A 22,781-nucleotide genomic window follows, 5' to 3' on the forward strand; every position below is an offset into this window, starting at 1 on the left:
ATCCTGAGAACTTCCTATAGCATTAGATGTGATATCTCAATGCTTATACCAAACCTGAGAGCCTACCTATAGCATGAGATGTGATATCCAAGTCCATCCCATTCCAATCCTTAGACCCTTCCTACAGCATGCGATGTGATATCTCAATGATTCTAATACCAAACCAGAGACTCTTACTATAACATGAGATGGGATATCCAACTCCTTCCCATTCCAATCCTGAGCCGCTTCCGATAGCAGAGATGTGATATCTCAATGCTTATACCAAACCTGAGACCCTTCCTATAACATGAGATGTGATATCCAACTCCTTCCCGTTCCAAACCTGAGACACTAACTATAGCATATGTGATATCCAACTCCTTCCCATTCCAAACATGAGACCCTTCCTATAGCAAGAAAGTAATATCCAACTCCTACCCATTCCAATCCTGAGACCCTTCCTATAGCAAGAGATGTGATATCCAAATCCTTCCCATTCCAATCCTGAGACCCTTCCTATAACATGAGATGTGATATCCAACTCCTTCCCATTCCAACCTGAGACACTTCCTATAGCATGAGAAGGGATATCCAACTCCTTCCCAATCCAATCCTGAGACCCTTCCGATAGCAGAGATGTGATATCTCAATGCTTATACCAAACCTGAGACCCTTCCTATGGCATGAGATGTGATATCCAACTCCTTGCCATTCAAATCCTGAGACCCTTCCTATAGCATGAGAAGGGATATCCAACTCCTTCCCAATCCAATCCTGAGACCCTTCCTATAGCAGAGACGTGATATCTCAATGCTTCTACCAAACCTGAGACCCTTCCTTTAGCATGAGAAGTGATATCCAAATCCTTCACATTCCAATCCTGAGACCGTTCCTATAGCATGAGATGTGATATCTCAATGCTTCTAATACCAAACCTGAGATCCTTCCTATAACATAAGATGTGATATCCAATTCCTTCCCATTCCAAACCTGAGACCCTTCCTATTGGATGAGATGTGATATCCAACTCCTTCCCATTCCAACCCTGAGACCCTTCCTATAGCATGAGATGTGATGTCTCAATGCTTCTAATACCAAACCTGAGATCCTTCCTATAACATGAGATGTGATATCCAACTCCTTCCATTCCAATCCTGAGACCTGTCCTATAGCATGAGATGTGATATCTCAATGCTTATACCAAACCTGAGACCCTTCCTATAGCATGAGATGTGATATCCAACTTCTTCCCATTCCAATCCTGAGACCCTTCCTATAGCATGAGATGTGATATCTCAATACTTCTAATACCAAACCTGAGATCCATCCTATAACATGAGATGTGATATCCAAATCCTTCCCCTTCCAAACCTGAGACCCTCCCTTTAGCATGAGATGTGATATCCAACTCCTTCCCATTCCAATCCTGAGACCCTTCTGATAGCATAAGATATGATATCTCAATTCTTCTATACCAAACCTGAGATCCTTCCGATAGCATGAGATGTGATATCTCAATACTTCTAATACCAAACCTGAGATCCTTCCTATAACATGAGATGTGATATCCAAATCCTTATCTTCCAAACCTGAGACCCTCCCTTTAGCATGAGATGTGATATCCAACTCCTTCCCATTCCAATCCTGAGACCCTTCTGATAGCATAAGATATGATATCTCAATTCTTCTATACCAAACCTGAGATCCTTCCGATAGCATGAGATGTGATATCTCAATACTTCTAATACCAAACCTGAGATCCTTCCTATAACATGAGATGTGATATCCAAATCCTTATCTTCCAAACCTGAGACCCTCCCTTTAGCATGAGATGTGATATCCAACTCCTTCCCATTCCAATCCTGAGACTCTTCTGATAGCATAAGATATGATATCTCAATGCTTCTATACCAAACCTGAGATCCTTCTGATAGCATGAAATGTGATATCCAACTCTTTCCCCTTGCAAACCTGAGAGCCTTCCTATAGCATGAGATGTGATATCCAAGTCCTTCCCATTCCAATCCTGAGACCCTTCCTATAACATGAGATGTGATATCCAACTCCTTCCCATTCCAACCTGAGACCCTTCCTATAGCATGAGATGGGATATCCAACTCCTTCCAAATCCAATCCCGATACCCTTCCGATAACATGAGATGTGATATCCCAATGCTTCTACCAAACCTGAGACCCATACTATGGCATGAGATGTGATATCAAACTCCTTCCCATTCTAATCCTGAGACCCTTCCTATAGCTTGAGATGTGATATCCAACTCCTTCCCATTCCAATTCTGAGACCCTTCCTATACCATGAGACTTGATATCTCAATGCTTCTAATACCAAACCTGAGACCCGTCCTATAACATGAGATGTGATATCCAAATCCTTCCCCTTCCAAACCTTAGACCCTTCCTTTATCATGAGATGTGATATCCAACTCCTTCCCATTCCAATCTTGAGACCCTTCCGATATCATGAAATGTGATACCTCAATGCTTCTAATATCAAACTTGAGACCCTCCCTATAGCAAGAGATGTGATATCCAAGTCCTTCCCATTCCAATCCTGAGACCCTTCCTATAGCATGAGATGTGATATCTCAATGCTTCTAATACCAAACCTGAGACCCTTCCTATAACATGAGATGGGAATATCCAACTCCTTCCCATTCCAATCCTGAGACCCTTCCGATAGCAGAGATGTGATATCTCAATGCTTATACCAAAAATGAGATCCTTCCTATAACATGAGATGTGATATCCAACTCCTTCCCATTCCAATCCTGAGACACTTCCTATAGCATGAGATGTGATATCTCACTGCTTATACCAAACCTGAGACCCTTCCTATAGCATGAGATGTGATATCTCAATGCTTCTAATATCAAACTTGAGACCCTCCCTATAGCATGAGATGTGATACCCAAGTCCTTCCCATTCCAATCCTGAGACACTTCCTATAGCATGAGATGTGATATCTCAATGCTTCTAATACCAAACCTGAGACTCTTCCTATAACATGAGATGGGATATCCAACTCCTTCCCATTCCAATCCTGATTCCCTTTCGATAGCAGAGATGTGATATCTCAATGTTTATACCAAACCTGAGACCCTCCCTACGGCATGAGATGTCATATACAACTCCTTCCCATTCCAATCCTGAGACCCTTCCTATAGCATGAGATGTGATATCCAACTCCTTCCCATTCCAATCCTGAGACCCTTCCTATAGCATGAGATGTGATATCCAACTCCTTCCATTCCAATCCTGAGACCCTTCCTATAGCATGAGATGTGATATCTCAATGCTTATAACAAAACCTGAGACCCTTCCTATAGCATGAGATGTGATATCCAACTCCTTCCCATTCCAATCCTGAGACCCTTCCTATAGCCTGAGATGTGATATCTCAATGCCTCTAATACCAAACCTTAGATCCTTCCTCTAACATGAAATGTGATATCCAACTCCTTCACTTTCCAAACCTGAGAGCCTATCTATAGCATGAGATGTGATATCCAAGTCCTTCCCATTCCAATCCTTAGACCCTTCCTACAGCATGCAATATGATATCTCAATGATTTTAATAAAAAACCTGAGACCCGTCCTATAACATGAGATGGGATATCCAACTCCTTCCCATTCCAATCCTGAGACACTTCCGATAGCAGAGATGTGATATCTCAATGTTTATACCAAACCTGAGACCCTTCCTATAACGAGATGTGATATCCAACTCCTTCCCGTTCCAAACCTGAGACCCTTCCTTTAGCATGAGATGTGATATCCAGCTCCTTCCCATTCCAATCCTGAGACACTTCCGATAGCATGAGATGTGATATCTCAATGCTTCTAATATCAAAACTGAGACCCTCCCTATAGCATGATATGTGATATCTAAGTCCTTCCCATTCAATCCTGAGACCCTTCCTATAGCATGAGATGTGATATCTCAATGCTTATCCTTGATTCCTGTAGTAAATTGATTTCCTTTGCAGGCCGACTCCTGTCACGAATGCCTTGTCTGCATGCATTCTCTCCTGGCCATTCTCTCACCGTGGCTATTTGCCTACCCCCTTCCTCTCTCAGTGGATGGACTTCTCCATCCTAGCCTCCTACCATTCAACTCCGCCTACTTGGAGAATTCAACATGAACCTGTATGCTTCCTGACCTGGACTTTTACGAGATCTGCAACTCTTCATGTCGCTGGCCCTACACACTGCAGGGAATACTCAGGATTTTCTGATCTCAGACCTCCCCCTCTGTAACCCTCTCAACAATCCTCTCCCGTGGTGATCAAGTTCTCATCTCCAAAGAAGGCTAACTGCCAGCTGTTCCTCCTCAGAGGAGTTCTCCCTTTCTGTCCCTGCTCCCTGCACCGTTTCGCGTTGCAAACACTCGCTTCCCTGCTCTCTGGTTTAGACGCCTTTCCTTCTCAGAGGCCTTCTTCCTTTCTGCCCTTTTCGCGTTGCAAGTACTCGCTTCCCAGCTCTCTGGTTTAGACGCGTGTTCCCTGCCTTCTCTCCTCTTCCCGCTGCCTTCAAATCAAAAAATGAGCTCCAAAAGATACACAGTGCTCAGAATGCTCTATAACACCCATTATTCAACATATAGCCGTAACCCGCTAGACGTATTGAAACGTGCTGTAAACTAGCAAAAACAGCTAGAAAATGTACTTTCCTCGTGTTTTTGTAAATGCTAATTCTGATGGGTTCCCATGTATGTACTGTCCGTGCGTTTGTTGTCGAATCCTGAAGTTTTTAACCACTGTTCTCCCATACAAGGGGGGGGGGGGTCAACGTCTACTGCTGTTCACAGGCTGAATGTATACGGCTGAAATCTTCAAGGCATTATCAGCTTTCCTGACTGTTTTGGAACGTGTATTTGCCATCTGTTAATGCAGTCGCCCTGTGTTCATCGTCCCTTCTACTTTACAGGCTGCACTCCCCTGGTGATCACATTCTCCTCTCCAGAGCAGGCTGACTACCAGCTGCTCCTCCTCATAGGCGTTCATCCTTTCTGTCCCTGCTCCCTGCACCGTTTCGCGTTGCATGTACTCGCTTCCCAGCTCTCTGGTTTAGATGCGTGTTCCCTGCCTTCTCTCCTCTTCCTACAGCCTTCCAATGAGCTCCACAAGATACAGTGTTCAGAATGCTTTATAACTCCCATTATTCAACATATAGCTGTAACCCGCTAGACGTATTGAAACGTGCTAAAAACGAGCAGAAACAGCTAGAAAATGTACTTTCCTCGCGTTTTGGTAAATGCGAATTCTGGTGGATTCCCATTTTGTACTCTGTTCGTGCGTTTGTTCAGTCGAATCCTGGTCTTTTGAACCACTCTTCTCCCATACAAGGGAGGGTCAAAATGTGTTGTTCACAGGCTGAATTTATACTGCTGAAATGCTCGCTTCCCTGCTCTCTGGTTTAGACGCGTGTACCCTGCATTTACCAAAACGCGAGGGAAGTACATTTTCTAGCTGTTTTTGCTAGTTTTTAGCACGTTTCAATACGTCTAGCGGGTTACAGCTATATGTTGAATAATGGGGTTATAAAGCATTCTGAACACTATCTTGTGGAGCTCATTGGAAGGCTGTAGGAAGAGGAGAGAAGGCAGGGAACACGCATCTAAACCAGAGAGCTGGGAAGCGAGTACATGCAACGCGAAACGGTGCAGAGAGCAGGGACAGAAAGGGCAGCCTTGAAACAAGAAGGGACGATGAAAACATGCTGACTGGAATAACAGATGGCAAATACACTTTCCAGAACAGTCGGTTTACCCGATAATGCATTGACGATTTCAGCAGTATACATTCAGCCTGTGAACAGTAGATTTTGATCCCCCCCTTGCATGGGTGACGAGTGGTTAAAAACATCAGGATTCGACTGAACAAATGCACGAACAGAGTACAAAATGGGAATCCACCAGAATTCGTATTTACCAAAACGCGAGGAAAGAACATTTTCTAGCTATTTTTGCTAGTTTTTAGCACTTTTCAATACGTCTAGCGGGTTACAGCTATATCTTGAATAATGGGTGTTATAAAGCATTCTGAGCACCGTGTATCTTTTGAAGCTCATTTGTTGATTTGAAGGCAGCGGGAAGAGAGAAGGCCGGGAACACACGTCTAAACCAGAGAGCTGGGAAGCGAGTTGTTCTCTGCAACGCGAAACGATGCAGAGAACAAGCACAGAAAGGAAGAAGGAAAAGCGTCTAAACCAGAGAGCAGGGAAGCGAGTGTTTGCAACGCGAAACGGTGCAGAGAGCAGGGACAGAAAGGGAGAAAGGGAGAACTCCACTGAGGAGGAACAGCTGGTAGTTAGCCTTCTTTGGAGATGAGAACTTGATCACCACGGGAGAGGATTGTTGAGAGGGTTACATAGGGGGATGTCTGAGATCAGAAAATCCTGAGTATTCCCTGCAGTGTGTAGGGACAGAGACAGGAAGAGTTGCAGATCTCGTAAAAGTCCAGGTCAGGAAGCATACAGGTTCATTTTGAATTCTCCAAGTAGGCGGAGTTGAGTGGTAGGAGGCTAGGATGGAGAAGTCCATCCACTGAGAGAGGAAGGGGGTAGGCAAATAGCCACGGTGAGAGAATGGCCAGGAAAGAGAGAATGCATGCAGACAAGGCATTCGTGAGAGGAGTCGGCCTGCAAAGGAAAGCAATTTACTACAGGAATCAAGGATACTCCCCCTCAAGAATGGTTGGATCTGGGCATGGAGAGGAACTTGTCATCAGGGAGGAAAGTGTCAGAGCTCGAGACAGCGCTGGCCGTCATCCATGTCTCGGTTAGACCAAGGACATCAAGGTCGGGTTCTTCCAGGAAATGGCAGATGTCAGATGAGTGTTAACTGAGTGAGAGTTGAGAGTGGGGAGGGGTACAAATCAGTAATCCTTGCGGAGGTGTAGAAGGAGCCTGACCTAGGGCACATGAGGAAGGAGAGAGGAAAGGAAGCAGAAGAAGGGAGAGAAGACACAGCAGGAGTGCATTATCAATCCGGGAGCTAGGAGTGGTGAGGTTAGACGGGGAGGTCTGAGTCTCAGGATTTGAATGGGAAGTTCGATATCACATGTCATGCTATAGGAAGAGTCTCAGGATTGGAATGGGAAGGAGTTGGATATGATATCTCTTGTTATAGGGAGGGTCTCAGGTTTGGTATTAGAAGCACTGTGATATCAAATCACATCCTATCGGAAGGGTCTCGGGTTTGGTATTGGAAGAAATGAGATTTCAAATCTCAGGCTGTGGGAATGGTCTCGGGTATGGTATTGGAAGGGGTGAAAAATCACATTTCATGCTACAGGAAGGGTCACAAGTTTGGAATGGGAAGGAGTTGGATTTCACAAATACTACGGGAAGGGCCTCAGGTTTGGTATTAGAAGCATAGAGATATCACATCTCATGTTATAGGAAGGGTCTCGATTGGAATAGGAAGGAGTTGGATATCACATCTCATGTTATAGGGAGGGTCTCAGTTTTGATATTAGAAGCTTTGAGATATCACATATGCTATTGGTAGGGTCTCAGTATTGGAATGGGAAGGAGTTGGATATCACATCTCATGTTATAGGGAGGGTCTCAGTTTTGATATTAGAAGCATTGAGATATCACATATGCTATTGGGAGGGTCTCAGTATTGGAATTGGAAGGAGTTGGATATCACATCTCATGCTATCGGAAGGGTCTCAGGATTGGAATGGGAAGTAGTTGGATATCACATATGCTAAAGGAAAGGTCTCAGGTTTGGAATGGGAAGGAGTTGGATATCACGTCTCATGTTATAGGAAGGGTCTCAGGATTGGAATGGGAAGGAGTTGAATATCACATCTCATGCTAAAGGAAGGGTCATCAGGTTCGGTATAAGCATTGAGAAATCACATCTCTGCTATCGGAAGGGTCTCAGGATAGGAATGGGAAGGACTTAGATTTCACATCTCATACTATAGGGAGGGTCTCAGTTTTGATATTAGAAGCATTGAGCTATCACATCTCATGCTATCGGAAGGGTCTCAGGATTGGAATGGGATGGAGTTGGATATCACATCTCAAGCTATCTCAGGATTGTAATGGGAAGGAGTTTGATATCACATATCAAGCTATAGGAAGGGTCTCAGGTTTGGAAGGGGAAGGATTTGGATCTCATGTCTCAAGCTATCTCAGGATTGGAATGGGAAGGAGTTTGATATTTCATCTCAAGCTATAGGAAGGGTCTAAGGTTTGGAAAGGGAAGGATTTGGATTTCACATCTCATGTTATAGGATGGTTCTCATGTTTGGTTTTAGAAGCATTGAGATATCACATCTCATGCTATGGGAAGGGTCTCAGGTTTGGAATGGGAAGGAGTTGGATATCACATCTCATGCTAAAGGAAAGGTCTCAGGTCTGGAAGGGGAAGGATTTGGATCTCACATCTCATGTTTTAGGACGGGTCTCAGGTTTGGTATTAGAAGCATTGAAATATCACATCTCATGGTATAGGAAGGGTCCCAGGATTGGAATGGGAAGGAGTTGGATATCACATTGAATGGGAAGTAGTTTGATATCACATCTCAAGCTATAGGAAGGGCCTCAGGTTTGGAAAGGGAATGATTTGGATTTCACATCTCATGTTATAGGATGGTTCTCATGTTTGGTTTTAGAAGCATTGAAATATCACATCTCATGCTATCGGAAGGGTCTCAGGTTTGGAATGGGAAGGAGTTTGATATCACATCTCATGTTAGAGGTAGGATCTCAGGTTTGGTATTAGAGGCATTGAGATATGACATCTCATGCCATCAGAAGGGTCTCAGGATTGGAATGGGAAGGAGTTGGATATCACATCTCATGCTAAAGGGAGGGTCTAAGGTTTGGAAGGGGAAGGATTTGGACATCACATCTCATGTTATTGGAAGGATCTGAGGTTTGGTATTAGAAGCATTGAGATATCACATCTCATGCTATCGGAAGGGTCTCAGGTTTGGTATAAGCATTGAGATATCACATCTCTGCTATCGGAAGGGTCTCAGGATTGGAATGGGAAGGATTTGGATATCACATCTCATGTTATACGAACGGTCTCAGGTTTGGTATTAGAAGCATTGAGATATCACATCTCATGCTATAGGAAGGGTCTCAGGAATGGAATGGGAAGGACTTGGATATCACATCTCATGATAAAGGAAGGGTCTAAGGTTTGGAAGGGGAAGGATTTGGATATCACATCTCATGTTATTGGACCGGTCTCAGGTTTGGTATTAGAAGCATTGAGATATCAAGTCTCATGGTATAGGACGGGAGTTTGATATCACATCTCATGCCATGGTATGGGTCTCAGGTTTTGTAGAAGCATTGGGATATCACATCTCATGCTATCGGAAGGGTATCAGGATTGGATTTTGAAGGAGTTGGATATCCCATCTCATGCTATAGGAAGGGTCTCAGGTTGGAATAGGAGTTGGATATCACATCTCATGTTATAGGAAGGGTCTCAGGTTTGGAATGGGAAGGACTTGGATATCACATCTCATGTTATAGGAAGGATCTCAGGTTTTGTATTAGAAGCATTGAGATATCACATCTCTGCTATCGGAAGGGTCTAAGTATTGGATTGGGAAGGAATTGGATATCCCTTCTCATGCTATAGGAAGGGTCTCAGGTTGGAATGGGTAGGAGTTGGATATCACATCTCATGTTATAGGAAGGGTCTCAAGATTGAAATGGGAAGGATTTGGATATCACATCTCTTGCTATAGGAAGGGTCTCAGGTTTTCTATTAGAAACATTGTGATATGACATCTCATGCTATAGGAAGGGTTTCAGTATTGGAATGGGAAGGATTTGGATATCACATCTCATGCTAAAGGAAGGGTCTCAGGTTTGGAAGGGGAAGGATTTGGATATCATATCTCATGTTATAGGACGTATCTCATGTTATAGGACGGGTCCCAGGTTTGGTATTAGAAGCATTGAGATATCACATCTCATGGTATAGGAAGGGTCTCAGGATTGGAATGGGAAGGATTTGGATCTCCCTTCTCATGCTACAGGAAGGGTCTCAGGTTGGAATGGGAAGGAGTTGGATATCACATCTCGTTATAGAAAGGGTCTCAGGATTGGAATGGGAAGGAATTGGATATCACATCTCTTGCTATAGGAGGTGTCTCAGGATTGGAATGGGAAGGAGTTGGATATCACGTCTCATGTTATAGGAAGGGTCTCAGGATTGGAATGGGAAGGAGTTGGACATCACATCTCATGCTAAAGGAAGGGTATCAGGTTTGATAGAAGCATTGAGATATCACATCTCATGCTATAGGAAGGAACTCAGGATTGGAATGGGAAGGAGTTGGATATCACATCTAATGCCATAGGAAGGGTCATCAGGTTTGGTATAAGCATTGAGATATCACATCTCTGCTATCGGAAGGGTCTAAGGATTGGATTGGGAAGGAGTTGGATATCACGTCTCATGTTATAGGAAGGGTCTCAGGTTGGAATAGAAGGAGTTGGATATCACATCTCATGTTATAGGAAGGGTCTCAGGATTGGAATGGGAAGGACTTGGATATCACATCTCATGTTATAGGAAGGATCTCAGGTTTTGTATTAGAAGCATTGAGATATCACATCTCATGCTATAGGAAGGGTCTCAGGATTGGAATGTGAAGGATTTGGATATCACATCTCATGCTAAAGGAAGGGTCTCAGGTTTGGTATAAGCATTGAGATATCACATCTCTGCTATCGGAAGGGTCTAAGGATTGGATTGGGAAGGAATTGGATATCCCTTCTCATGCTATAGAAAGGGTCTCAGGTTGGAATGGGTAGGAGTTGGATATCACATCTCATGTTATAGGAAGGGTCTCAAGATTGAAATGGGAAGGATTTGAATATCACATCTCATGCTAAAGGAAGGGTATCAGGTTTGATAGAAGCATTGAGATATCACATCTCATGCTATAGGAAGGGTCATCAGGTTTGGTATAAGCATTGAGATATCACATCTCTGCTATCGGAAGGGTCTAAGGATTGGATTGGGAAGGAGTTGGATATCACGTCTCATGTTATAGGAAGGGTCTCAGGTTGGAATAGAAGGAGTTGGATATCACATCTCATGTTATAGGAAGGGTCTCAGGATTGGAATGGGAAGGACTTGGATATCACATCTCATGTTATAGGAAGGGTCTCAGGTTTTGTATTAGAAGCATTGAGATATCACATCTCATGCTATAGGAAGGGTCTCAGGATTGGAATGGGAAGGACTTGGATATCACATCTCATGCTATAGGGAGGATCTCAAGTTTGATATTAGAAGCTTTGAGATATCACATCTCATGATATCGGAAGGGTCTCAGGATTGGAATGGGAAGGAGTTGGATATCACATCTCATGTTATAGGAAGGGTCTCAGGTTGGAATGGGTAGGAGTTGGATATCACATCTCATGTTATAGGAAGGGTCTCAAGATTGAAATGGGAAGGATTTGGATATCACATCTCATGCTAAAGGAAGGGTCTCAGGTTTGGAAGGGGAAGGATTTGGATATCATATCTCATGTTATAGGACGTATCTCCTGTTATTGAGATATCAAATCTCATGCTATAGGAAGGGTCTCAGGATTGGAATGTGAAGGATTTGGATATCACATCTCATGCAAAAGGAACGGTCTCAGGTTTGGTAGAAGCATTGAGATATCACGTCTCTGCTATCGGAAGGGTCTCAGGATTGGATTGGGAAGGAGTTGGATATCCCTTCTCATGCTATAGGAAGGGTCTCAGGATTTGAATGGCAAGGAGTTGGATATCACATCTCATGCCATAGGAAGGGTCTCAGGTTTGGTATAAGCATTGAGATATCACATCTCTGCTATCGGAAGGGTCTCAGGATTGGAATGGGAAGGAGTTGGATATTCCCATCTCATGTTATGGGAAGGGTCTCAGGTTTGGTATTAGAAGCATTGAGATATCACATCTCATGCTATAGGAAGGGTCTCAGGATTGGAATGGGAAGGACTTGGATATCACATCTCATGCTATAGGGAGGATCTCAAGTTTGATATTAGAAGCTTTGAGATATCACATCTCATGATATCGGAAGGGTCTCAGGATTGGAATGGGAAGGAGTTGGATATCACATCTCATGATAAAGGAAGGGTCTAAGGTTTGGAAGGGGAAGGATTTGGATATCACATCTCATGTTATATTACGGGTCTCAGGTTTGGTATTAGAAGCATTGAGATATCAAGTCTCAGAGTATAGGAAGGGTCTCAGAATTGGAATGGGAAGGAGTTGGATATCACATTTCAAGCTATAGGAAGGGTCTCAGGATTGGAATGGGAAGGACTTGGATATCACATCTCATGCTATAGGAAGGCTCTCAGGTTTGGAAGGGGAAAGAGTTGGATATCACATTTCATGTTAGAGGTAGGATCTCAGGTTTGGTATTAGAGGCATTGAGATATCACATCTCATGCTATCAGAAGGGTCTCAGGAATGGAATGGGAAGGATTTGGATATCACATCTCATGTTATAGGAAGGATCTCAGGTTTGGTATTAGAAGCATTGAGATATCACATCTCATGCTATCGGAAGGATCTCAGGTTTGGTATTAGAAGCATTGAGATATCACATCTCATGCTATCAGAAGGGTCTCAGGATTGGAATGGGAAGGAGTTGGATATCACATCTCATGCTAAAGGGAGGGTCTCAGGTTTGGAAGGGGAAGGATTTGGATATCACATCTCATGTTATCGGAAGGATCTCACGTTTGGTATTAGAAGTATTGAGATATCATATCTCATGCTATAGGAAGGGTCTCAGGATTGGAATGGGAAGGAGTTGGATATCACATCTCATGTTATAGGAAGGATCTCAGGTTTGGTATTAGAAGCATTGAGATATCACATCTCATGCTATAGGAAGGGTCTCAGGATTGGAATATGAAGGATTTGGATATCACATCTCATGCTAAAGGAAGGGTCTCAGGTTTGGTAGAAGCATTGAGATATCACGTCTCTGCTATCAGAAGGGTCTCAGGATTGGATTGGGAAGGAGTTGGATATCCCTTCTCATGCTATAGGAAGGGTCTCAGGATTTGAATGGCAAGGAGTTGGATATCACATCTCATGCCATAGGAAGGGTCTCAGGTTTGGTATAAGCATTGAGATATCACATCTCTGCTATCGGAAGGGTCTCAGGATTGGAATGGGAAGGAGTTGGATATTCCCATCTCATGTTATAGGAAGGGTCTCAGGTTTGGTATAAGCATTGAGATATCACATCTCTGCTATCGGAAGCGGCTCAGGATTGGAATGGGAAGGAGTTGGATATCCCATCTCATGTTATAGGAAGAGTCTCTGGTTTGGTATTAGAATCATTGAGATATCACATCGCATGCTGTAGGAAGGGTCTAAGGATTGGAATGGGATGGACTTGGATATCACATCTCATGCTATAGGTAGGCTCTCAGGTTTGGTATAAGCATTCCCGTCCTATAACATGAGATGTGATATCCAAATCCTTCCCCTTCCAAACCTTAGACCCTTCCTTTATCATGAGATGTGATATCCAACTCCTTCCCATTCCAATCCTGAGACCCTTCCGATATCATGAGATTTGTTATCTCAATGCTTCTAATATCAAACTTGAGACCCTCCCTATAGCATGAGATGTGACATCCAAGTCCTTCCCATTCCAATCCTGAGACCCTTCCTATAGCATGAGATGTGATATCTCAATGCTTCTAATACCAAACCTGAGACCCTTCCTATAACATGAGATGGGATATCCAACTCCTTCCCATTCCAATCCTGAGACCCTTCCGATAGCATGAGATGTGATATCTCAATGCTTCTAATATCAAAACTGAGACCCTCCCTATAGCATGATATGTGATATCTAAGTCCTTCCCATTCCAATCCTGAGACCCTCCCTATAGCATGAGATGTGATATCCAACTCCTTCCCATTCCAATCCTGAGACCCGTCCTATAGCATGAGATATGATATCTCAATACTTCTAATACCAAACGTGAGATCCTTCCGATAACATGAGATGTGATATCCACATCCTTCCCCTTCCAAACCTGAGACCCTCCCTTTAGCATGAGATGTGATATCCAAATCCTTCCCCTTCCAAACCTGAGACCCTCCCTTTAGCATGAGATGTGATATCCAACTCCTTCCCATTCCATTCCTGAGACCCTTCTGATAGCATGAGATGTGATATCTCAATGCCTCTAATACCAAACCTGAGATCCTACCTCTAACATGAAATCTGATATCCAACTCTTTCCCCTTCCAAACCTGAGAGCCTTCCTATAGCATGAGATGTGATATCCAAGTCCTTCTAATTCCAATCCTGAGACCCTTCCTATAACATGAGATGTGATATCCAACTCCTTCCCATTCCAACCTGAGACCCTTCCTATAGCATGAGATGGGATATCCAACTCCTTCCAAATCCAATCCTGATACCCTTCCGATAGCATGAGATGTGATATCCCAATGCTTCTACCAAACCTGAGACCCATACTATGGCATGAGATGTGATATCAAACTCCTTCCCCTTCCAAACCTTAGACACTTCCTTTATCATGAGATGTGATATCCAACTCCTTCCCATTCCATCCCTGAGACCCTTCCGATATCATGAGATGTGATATCTCAATGCTTCTAATATCAAACTTGAGACCCTCCTTATAGCATGAGATGTGATATCCAAGTCCTTCCCATTCCAATCCTGAGACCCTTCCTATAGCATGAGATGTGATATCTCAATGCTTCTAATACCAAACCTGAGACCCTTCCTATAACATGAGATGGGAATATCCAACTCCTTCCCATTCCAATCCTGAGACCCTTCCGATAGTAGAGATGTGATATCTCAATGCTTATACCAAACCTGAGATCCTTCCTATAACATGAGATGTGATATCCAACTCCTTCCCATTCCAATCCTGAGACACTTCCGATAGCATGAGATGTGATATCTCACTGCTTATACCAAACCTGAGACCCTTCCTATAGCATGAGATGTGATATCCAACTCCTTCCCATTCCAATCCTGAGACCCTTCCTATAGCATGAGATATGATATCTCAATGCTTCTAATATCAAACTTGAGACCCTCCCTATAGCATGAGATGTGATATCCAAGTCCTTCCCATTCCAATCCTGAGACCCTTCCGATAGCATGAGATGTGATGTCTCAATGCTTCTAATACCAAACCTGAGATCCTTCCTATAACATGAGATGTGATATCCAACTCCTTCCCATTCCAATCCTGAGACCCTTCCTATAGCATGAGATGTGATATCTCAATGCTTATACCAAACCTGAGACCCTTCCTATAACATGAGATGGGATATCCAACTCCTTCCCATTCCAATCCTTAGACCCTTCCTAAAGCATGCAATATGATATCTCAATGATTCTAATAACAAACCTGAGACCCGTCCTATAACATGAGATGGGATATCCAACACCTTCCCATTCCAATCCTGAGACACTTCCGATAGCAGAGATGTGATATCTCAATGCTTATACCAAACCTGAGACCCTTCCTATAACATGAGATGTGATATCCAACTCCTTCCCGTTCCAAACCTGAGACCCTTCCTATAGCATATGTGATATCCAACACATTCCCATTCCAAACATGAGACCCTTCCTATAGCAGGAATGTAATATCCAACTCCTTCCCATTCCAATCCTGAGACCATTCCTATAGCATGAGATGTGATATCTCAATGCTTCTAATACCAAACCTGAGATCCTTCCTATGACATGAGATGTGATATCCAATTCCTCCCCATTCCAAACCTGAGAACCTTCCTACAGCATGCGATGTGATATCTCAATGCTTCTAATACCAAACCTGAGACCAGTCCTATAACATGAGATTGGATATCCAACTCCTTCCCCTTCCAAACCTGAGACCCTTCCTATAGCATGAGATGTGATATCCAACTTCTTCCCATTCCAATCCTGAGACCCTTCCTATAACATGAGATGTGATGTCTCAATGCTTCTAATACCAAACCTGAGATCTTTCCTATAACATGAGATGTGATATCCAACTCCTTCCCATTCCAATCCTGAGACCCTTCCTATAGCATGAGATGTTCTATCTCAATGCTTATACCAAACCTGAGACCCTTCCTAAAGCTTGAGATGTGATATCCAACTCCTTCCCATTCCAATCCTGAGACCCTTCCTATAACATGAAATGTGATATCCAACTCCTTCCCATTCCAACCTGAGACCCTTCCTATAGCATGAGATGTGATATCTCAAGGCCTCTAATACCAAACCTGAGATCCTTCCTATGACATGAGATGTGATATCCAATTCCTCCCCATTCCAAACCTGAGAACCTTCCTACAGCATGCGATGTGATATCTCAATGCTTCTAATACCAAACCTGAGACCAGTCCTATAACATGAGATTGGATATCCAACTCCTTCCCCTTCCAAACCTGAGACCCTTCCTATAGCATGAGATGTGATATCCAACTTCTTCCCATTCCAATCCTGGGACCCTTCCTATAACATGAGATGTGATGTCTCAATGCTTCTAATACCAAACCTGAGATCTTTCCTATAACATGAGATGTGATATCCAACTCCTTCCCATTCCAATCCTGAGACCCTTCCTATAGCATGAGATGTGCTATCTCAATGCTTATACCAAACCTGAGACCCTTCCTAAAGCTTGAGATGTGATATCCAACTCCTTCCCATTCCAATCCTGAGACCCTTCCTATAACATGAAATGTGATATCCAACTCCTTCCCATTCCAACCTGAGACCCTTCCTATAGCATGAGATGGGATATCCAACTCCTTCCAAATCCAATACTGATACCCTTCCAATAGCATGAGGTCATATCCCAATGCTTCTATCAAACCTGAGAACCATACTATGGCATGAGATGTGATATCAAACTCCTTCCCATTCCAATCCTGAGACTCTTCCTATAGCTTGAGATGTGATATCCAACTCCTTCCCATTCCAATTCTGAGACCCTTCCTATACCATGAGACTTGATATCTCAATGCTTCTAATACCAAACCTGAGACCCGTCCTATAACATGAGATGTGATATCCAAATCTTTCCCCTTCCAAACCTTAGACCCTTCCTTTATCATGAGATGTGATATCCAACTCCTTCCCATTCCAATCCTGAGACCCTTCCGATATCATGAGATTTGTTATCTCAATGCTTCTAATATCAAAATTGAGACCCTCCCTATAGCATGAGATGGGATATCCAACTCCTTCCCATTCCAATCCTGAGACCCTTCCGATAGCAGAGATGTGATATCTCAATGCTTATACCAAATCTGAGACCCTTCCTATAGCATGAGATGTGATATCCAACTCCTTCCCATTCCAATCCTGAGACCCTTCCTATAGCATGAGATGTGATGTCTCAATGCTTCTAATACCAAACCTGAGATCCTTCCTATAACATGAGATGTGATATCCAACTCCTTCCCATTCCAATCCCGAGACCCTTCCTATAGCATGAGATGTGCTATCTCAATGCTTATACCAAACCTGAGACCCTTCCTAAAGCTTGAGATGTGATATCCAACTCCTTCCCATTCCAATCCTGAGACCCTTCCTATAGCATGAGATGTGATATCTCAAGGCCTCTAATACCAAACCTGAGATCCTTCCTCTAACATGAAATGTGATATCCAACTCCTTCCCCTTCCAAACCTGAGAGCCTTCCTATAGCATGAGATATGATATCCAAGTCCTTCCCATTCCAATCCTGAGACCCTTCCTATAACATGAAATGTGATATCCAACTCCTTCCCATTCCAACCTGAGACCCTTCCTATAACATGAAATGTGATATCCAACTCCTTCCAAATCCAATACTGATACCCTTCCAATAGCATGAGATGTGATATCCCAATGCTTCTACCAAACCTGAGACCCATACTATGGCATGAGATGTGATATCAAACTCCTTCCCATTCCAATCCTGAGACTCTTCCTATAGCTTGAGATGTGATATCCAACTCCTTCACATTCCAATTCTGAGACCCTTCCTATGCCATGAGACTTGATATCTCAATGCTTCTAATACCAAACCTGAGACCCGTCCTATAACATGAGATGTGATATCCAAATCTTTCCCCTTCCAAACCTTAGACCCTTCCTTTATCATGAGATGTGATATCCAACTCCTTCCCATTCCAATCCTGAGACCCTTCCGATATCATGAGATTTGTTATCTCAATGCTTCTAATATCAAACTTGAGACCCTCCCTATAGCATGAGATGTGACATCCAAGTCCTCCCCATTCCAATCCTGAGACCCTTCCTATAGCATGAGATGTGATATCTCAATGCTTCTAATACCAAACCTGAGACCCTTCCTATAACATGAGATGGGATATCCAACTCCTTCCCATTCCAATCCTGAGACCCTTCCGATAGCAGAGATGTGATATCTCAATGCTTATACCAATCCTGAGACCCTTCCTATGGCCTGAGATGTCATATACAACTCCTTCCCAATCCAATCCTGAGACCCTTCCGATAGCATGAGATGTGATATCTCAATGCTTATACCAAATGTGAGACCCTTCCTATAGCATGAGATGTGATATCCAACTCCTTCCCATTCCAATCCTGAGACCCTTCCTATAGCATGAGATGTGATGTCTCAATGCTTCTAATACCAAACCTGAGATCCTTCCTATAAACTGAGATGTGATATCCAACTCCTTCCCATTCAAATCCTGAGACCCTTCCTATAGCATGAGATGTGATGTCTCAATGCTTCTAATACCAAACCTGAGAACCTTCCTACAGCATGCGATGTGATATCTCAATGCTTCTAATACCAAACCTGAGACCAGTCCTATAACATGAGATTGGATATCCAACTCCTTCCCCTTCCAAACCTGAGACCCTTCCTATAGCATGAGATGTGATATCCAACTTCTTCCCATTCCAATCCTGAGACCCTTCCTATAACATGAGATGTGATGTCTCAATGCTTCTAATACCAAACCTGAGATCTTTCCTATAACATGAGATGTGATATCCAACTCCTTCCCATTCCAATCCTGAGACCCTTCCTATAGCATGAGATGTGCTATCGCAATGCTTATACCAAACCTGAGACCCTTCCTAAAGCTTGAGATGTGATATCCAACTCCTTCCCATTCCAATCCTGAGACCCTTCCTATAGCATGAGATGTGATATCTCAAGGCCTCTAATACCAAACCTGAGATCCTTCCTCTAACATGAAATGTGATATCCAACTCCTTCCCCTTCCAAACCTGAGAGCCTTCCTATAGCATGAGATATGATATCCAAGTCCTTCCCATTCCAATCCTGAGACCCTTCCTATAACATGAAATGTGATATCCAACTCCTTCCCATTCCAACCTGAGACCCTTCCTATAGCATGAGATGGGATATCCAACTCCTTCGAAATCCAATACTGATACCCTTCCAATAGCATGAATTGTGATATCCCAATGCTTCTACCAAACCTGAGACCCATACTATGGCATGAGATGTGATATCAAACTCATTCCCATTCCAATCCTGAGACTCTTCCTATAGCTTGAGATGTGATATCCAACTCCTTCCCATTCCAATTCTGAGACCCTTCCTATGCCATGAGACTTGATATCTCAATGCTTCTAATACCAAACCTGAGACCCGTCCTATAACATGAGATGTGATATCCAAATCTTTCCTCTTCCAAACCTTAGACCCTTCCTTTATCATGAGATGTGATATCCAACTCCTTCCCATTCCAATCCTGAGACCCTTCCGATATCATGAGATTTGTTATCTCAATGCTTCTAATATCAAACTTGAGACCCTCCCTATAGCATGAGATGTGACATCCAAGTCCTCCCCATTCCAATCCTGAGACCCTTCCTATAGCATGAGATGTGATATCTCAATGCTTCTAATACCAAACCTGAGACCCTTCCTATAACATGAGATGTCATATACAACTCCTTCCCAATCCAATCCTGAGACCCTTCCTATAGCATGAGATGTGATATCTCAATGCTTATACCAAAACTGAGACCCTTCCTATAGCATGAGATGTGATATCCAACTCCTTCCCATTCCAATCCTGAGACCCTTCCTATAGCATGAGATGTGATGTCTCAATGCTTCTAATACCAAACCTGCGATCCTTCCAATAACATGAGATGTGATATCCAACTCCTTCCCATTCCAATCCTGAGACCCTTATGATAGCATGAGATGTGATATCTCAATGCCTCTAATACCAAACCTGAGATACTTCCGATAGCATGAGATGTGATATCTCAATGCTTCTAATACCAAACCTGAGATCCTTCCTATAACATGAGATGTGATTTCCAAATCCTTCCCCTTCCAAACCTGAGACCCTCCATTTAGCATGAGATGTGATATACAACTCCTTCCCATTCCAATCCTGAGACCCTTCTGATAGCATGAGATGTGATATCTCAATCCCTCTAATACCAAACCTGAGATCCTATCTCTAACATGAAATGTGATATCCATCTCCTTCCCTTTCCAAACCTGAGGCCCTGCCTATAGCATGAGATGTGATATCCAAGTCCTTCCCATTCCAATCCTGAGACCCTTCCTATAGCATGTGATGTGATATTTCAATGCTTATACCAAACCTGAGACCCTTCCTATGGCATGATATGTCATATACAACTCCTTCCCATTCCAATCCTGAGACCCTTCCTATAGCATGAGATGTGATATCTCAATGCTTATACCAAACCTGAGACCCTTCCTATAGCATGAGATGTGATATCCAACTTCTTCCCATTCCAATCCTGAGACCCTTCCTATAACATGAGATGTGATGTCTCAATGCTTCTAATACCAAACCTGAGATATTTCCTATAACATGAGATGTGATATCCAACTCCTTCCCATTCCAATCCTGAGACCCTTCCTATAGCATGAGATGTGATATCTCAATGCTTATACCAAACCTGAGACCCTTCCTATAGCTTGAGATGTGATATCCAACTCCTTCCCATTCCAATCCTGAGACCCTTCCTATAGCATGAGATGTGATATCTCAAGGCCTCTAATACCAAACCTGAGATCCTTCCTCTAACATGAAATGTGATATCCAACTCCTTCCCCTTCCAAACCTGAGAGCCTTCCTATAGCATGAGATATGATATCCAAGTCCTTCCCATTCCAATCCTGAGACCCTTCCTATAACATGAAATGTGATATCCAACTCCTTCCCATTCCAACCTGAGACCCTTCCTATAGCATGAGATGGGATATCCAACTTCTTCCAAATCCAATACTGATACCCTTCCGATAGCATGAGATGTGATATCCCAATGCTTCTACCAAACCTGAGACCCATACTATGGCATGAGATGTGATATCAAACTCCTTCCCATTCCAATCCTGAGACCCTTCCTATAGCTTGAGGTGTGATATCCAACTCCTTCCCATTCCAATTCTGAGACCCTTCTTATACCATGAGACTTGATATCTCAATGCTTCTAATACCAAACCTGAGACCCGTCCTATAACATGAGATGTGATATCCAAATCCTTCCCCTTCCAAACCTTAGACCCTTCCTTTATCATGAGATGTGATATCCAACTCCTTCCCATTCCAATCCTGAGACCCTTCCGATATCATGAGATTTGTTATCTCAATGCTTCTAATATCAAACTTGAGACCCTCCCTACAGCATGAGATGTGACATCCAAGTCCTTCCCATTCCAATCCTGAGACCCTTCCTATAGCATGAGATGTGATATCTCTATGCTTCTAATACCAAACCTGAGACCATTCCTATAACATGAGATGGGATATCCAACTCCTTCCCATTCCAATCCTGAGACCCTTCCGATAGCAGAAATGTGATATCTCAATGCTTATACCAAACCTGAGACCCTTCCTATGGCCTGAGATGTCATATACAACTCCTTCCCATTCCAATCCTGAGACCCTTCCTTTAGCATGAGATGTGATATCTCAATGCTTATACCAAATCTGAGACCCTTCCTACAGCATGAGATGTGATATCCAATTCCTTCCCATTCCAATCCTGAGACCCTTCCTATAGCATGAGATGTGATATCTCAATGCTTATACCAAACCTGAGAGCCTACCTATAGCATGAGATGTGATATCCAAGTCCATCCCATTCCAATCCTTAGACCCTTCCTACAGCATGCAATGTGATATCTCAATGATTCTAATACCAAACCAGAGACTCTTCCTAAAACATGAGATGGGATATCCAACTCCTTCCCATTCCAATCCTGAGCCGCTTCCGATAGCAGAGATGTGATATCTCAATGCTTATACCAAACCTGAGACCCTTCCTATAACATGAGATGTGATATCCAACTCCTTCCCGTTCCAAATCTGAGACACTAACTATAGCATATGTGATATCCAACTGCTTCCCATTCCAAACATGAGACCCTTCCTATAGCAAGAAAGTAATATCCAACTCCTACCCATTCCAATCCTGAGACCCTTCCTATAGCAAGAGATGTGATATCCAAATCCTTCCCATTCCAATCCTGAGACCCTTCCTATAACATGAGATGTGATATCCAACTCCTTCCCATTCAAATCCTGAGACCCTTCCTATAGCATGAGAAGGGATATCCAACTCCTTCCCAATCCAATCCTGAGACCCTTCCGATAGCAGAGACGTGATATCTCAATGCTTCTACCATACCTGAGACCCTTCCTTTAGCATGAGATGTGATATCCAAATCCTTCACATTCCAATCCTGAGACCCTTCCTATAGCA

The sequence above is a fragment of the Ambystoma mexicanum genome, chromosome 5q, assembly GCF_040938575.1.
Source record: "Ambystoma mexicanum isolate Mex_15411 chromosome 5q, UKY_AmexF1_1, whole genome shotgun sequence".
In the NCBI taxonomy this organism is placed as follows: Eukaryota; Metazoa; Chordata; class Amphibia; order Caudata; family Ambystomatidae; genus Ambystoma; species Ambystoma mexicanum.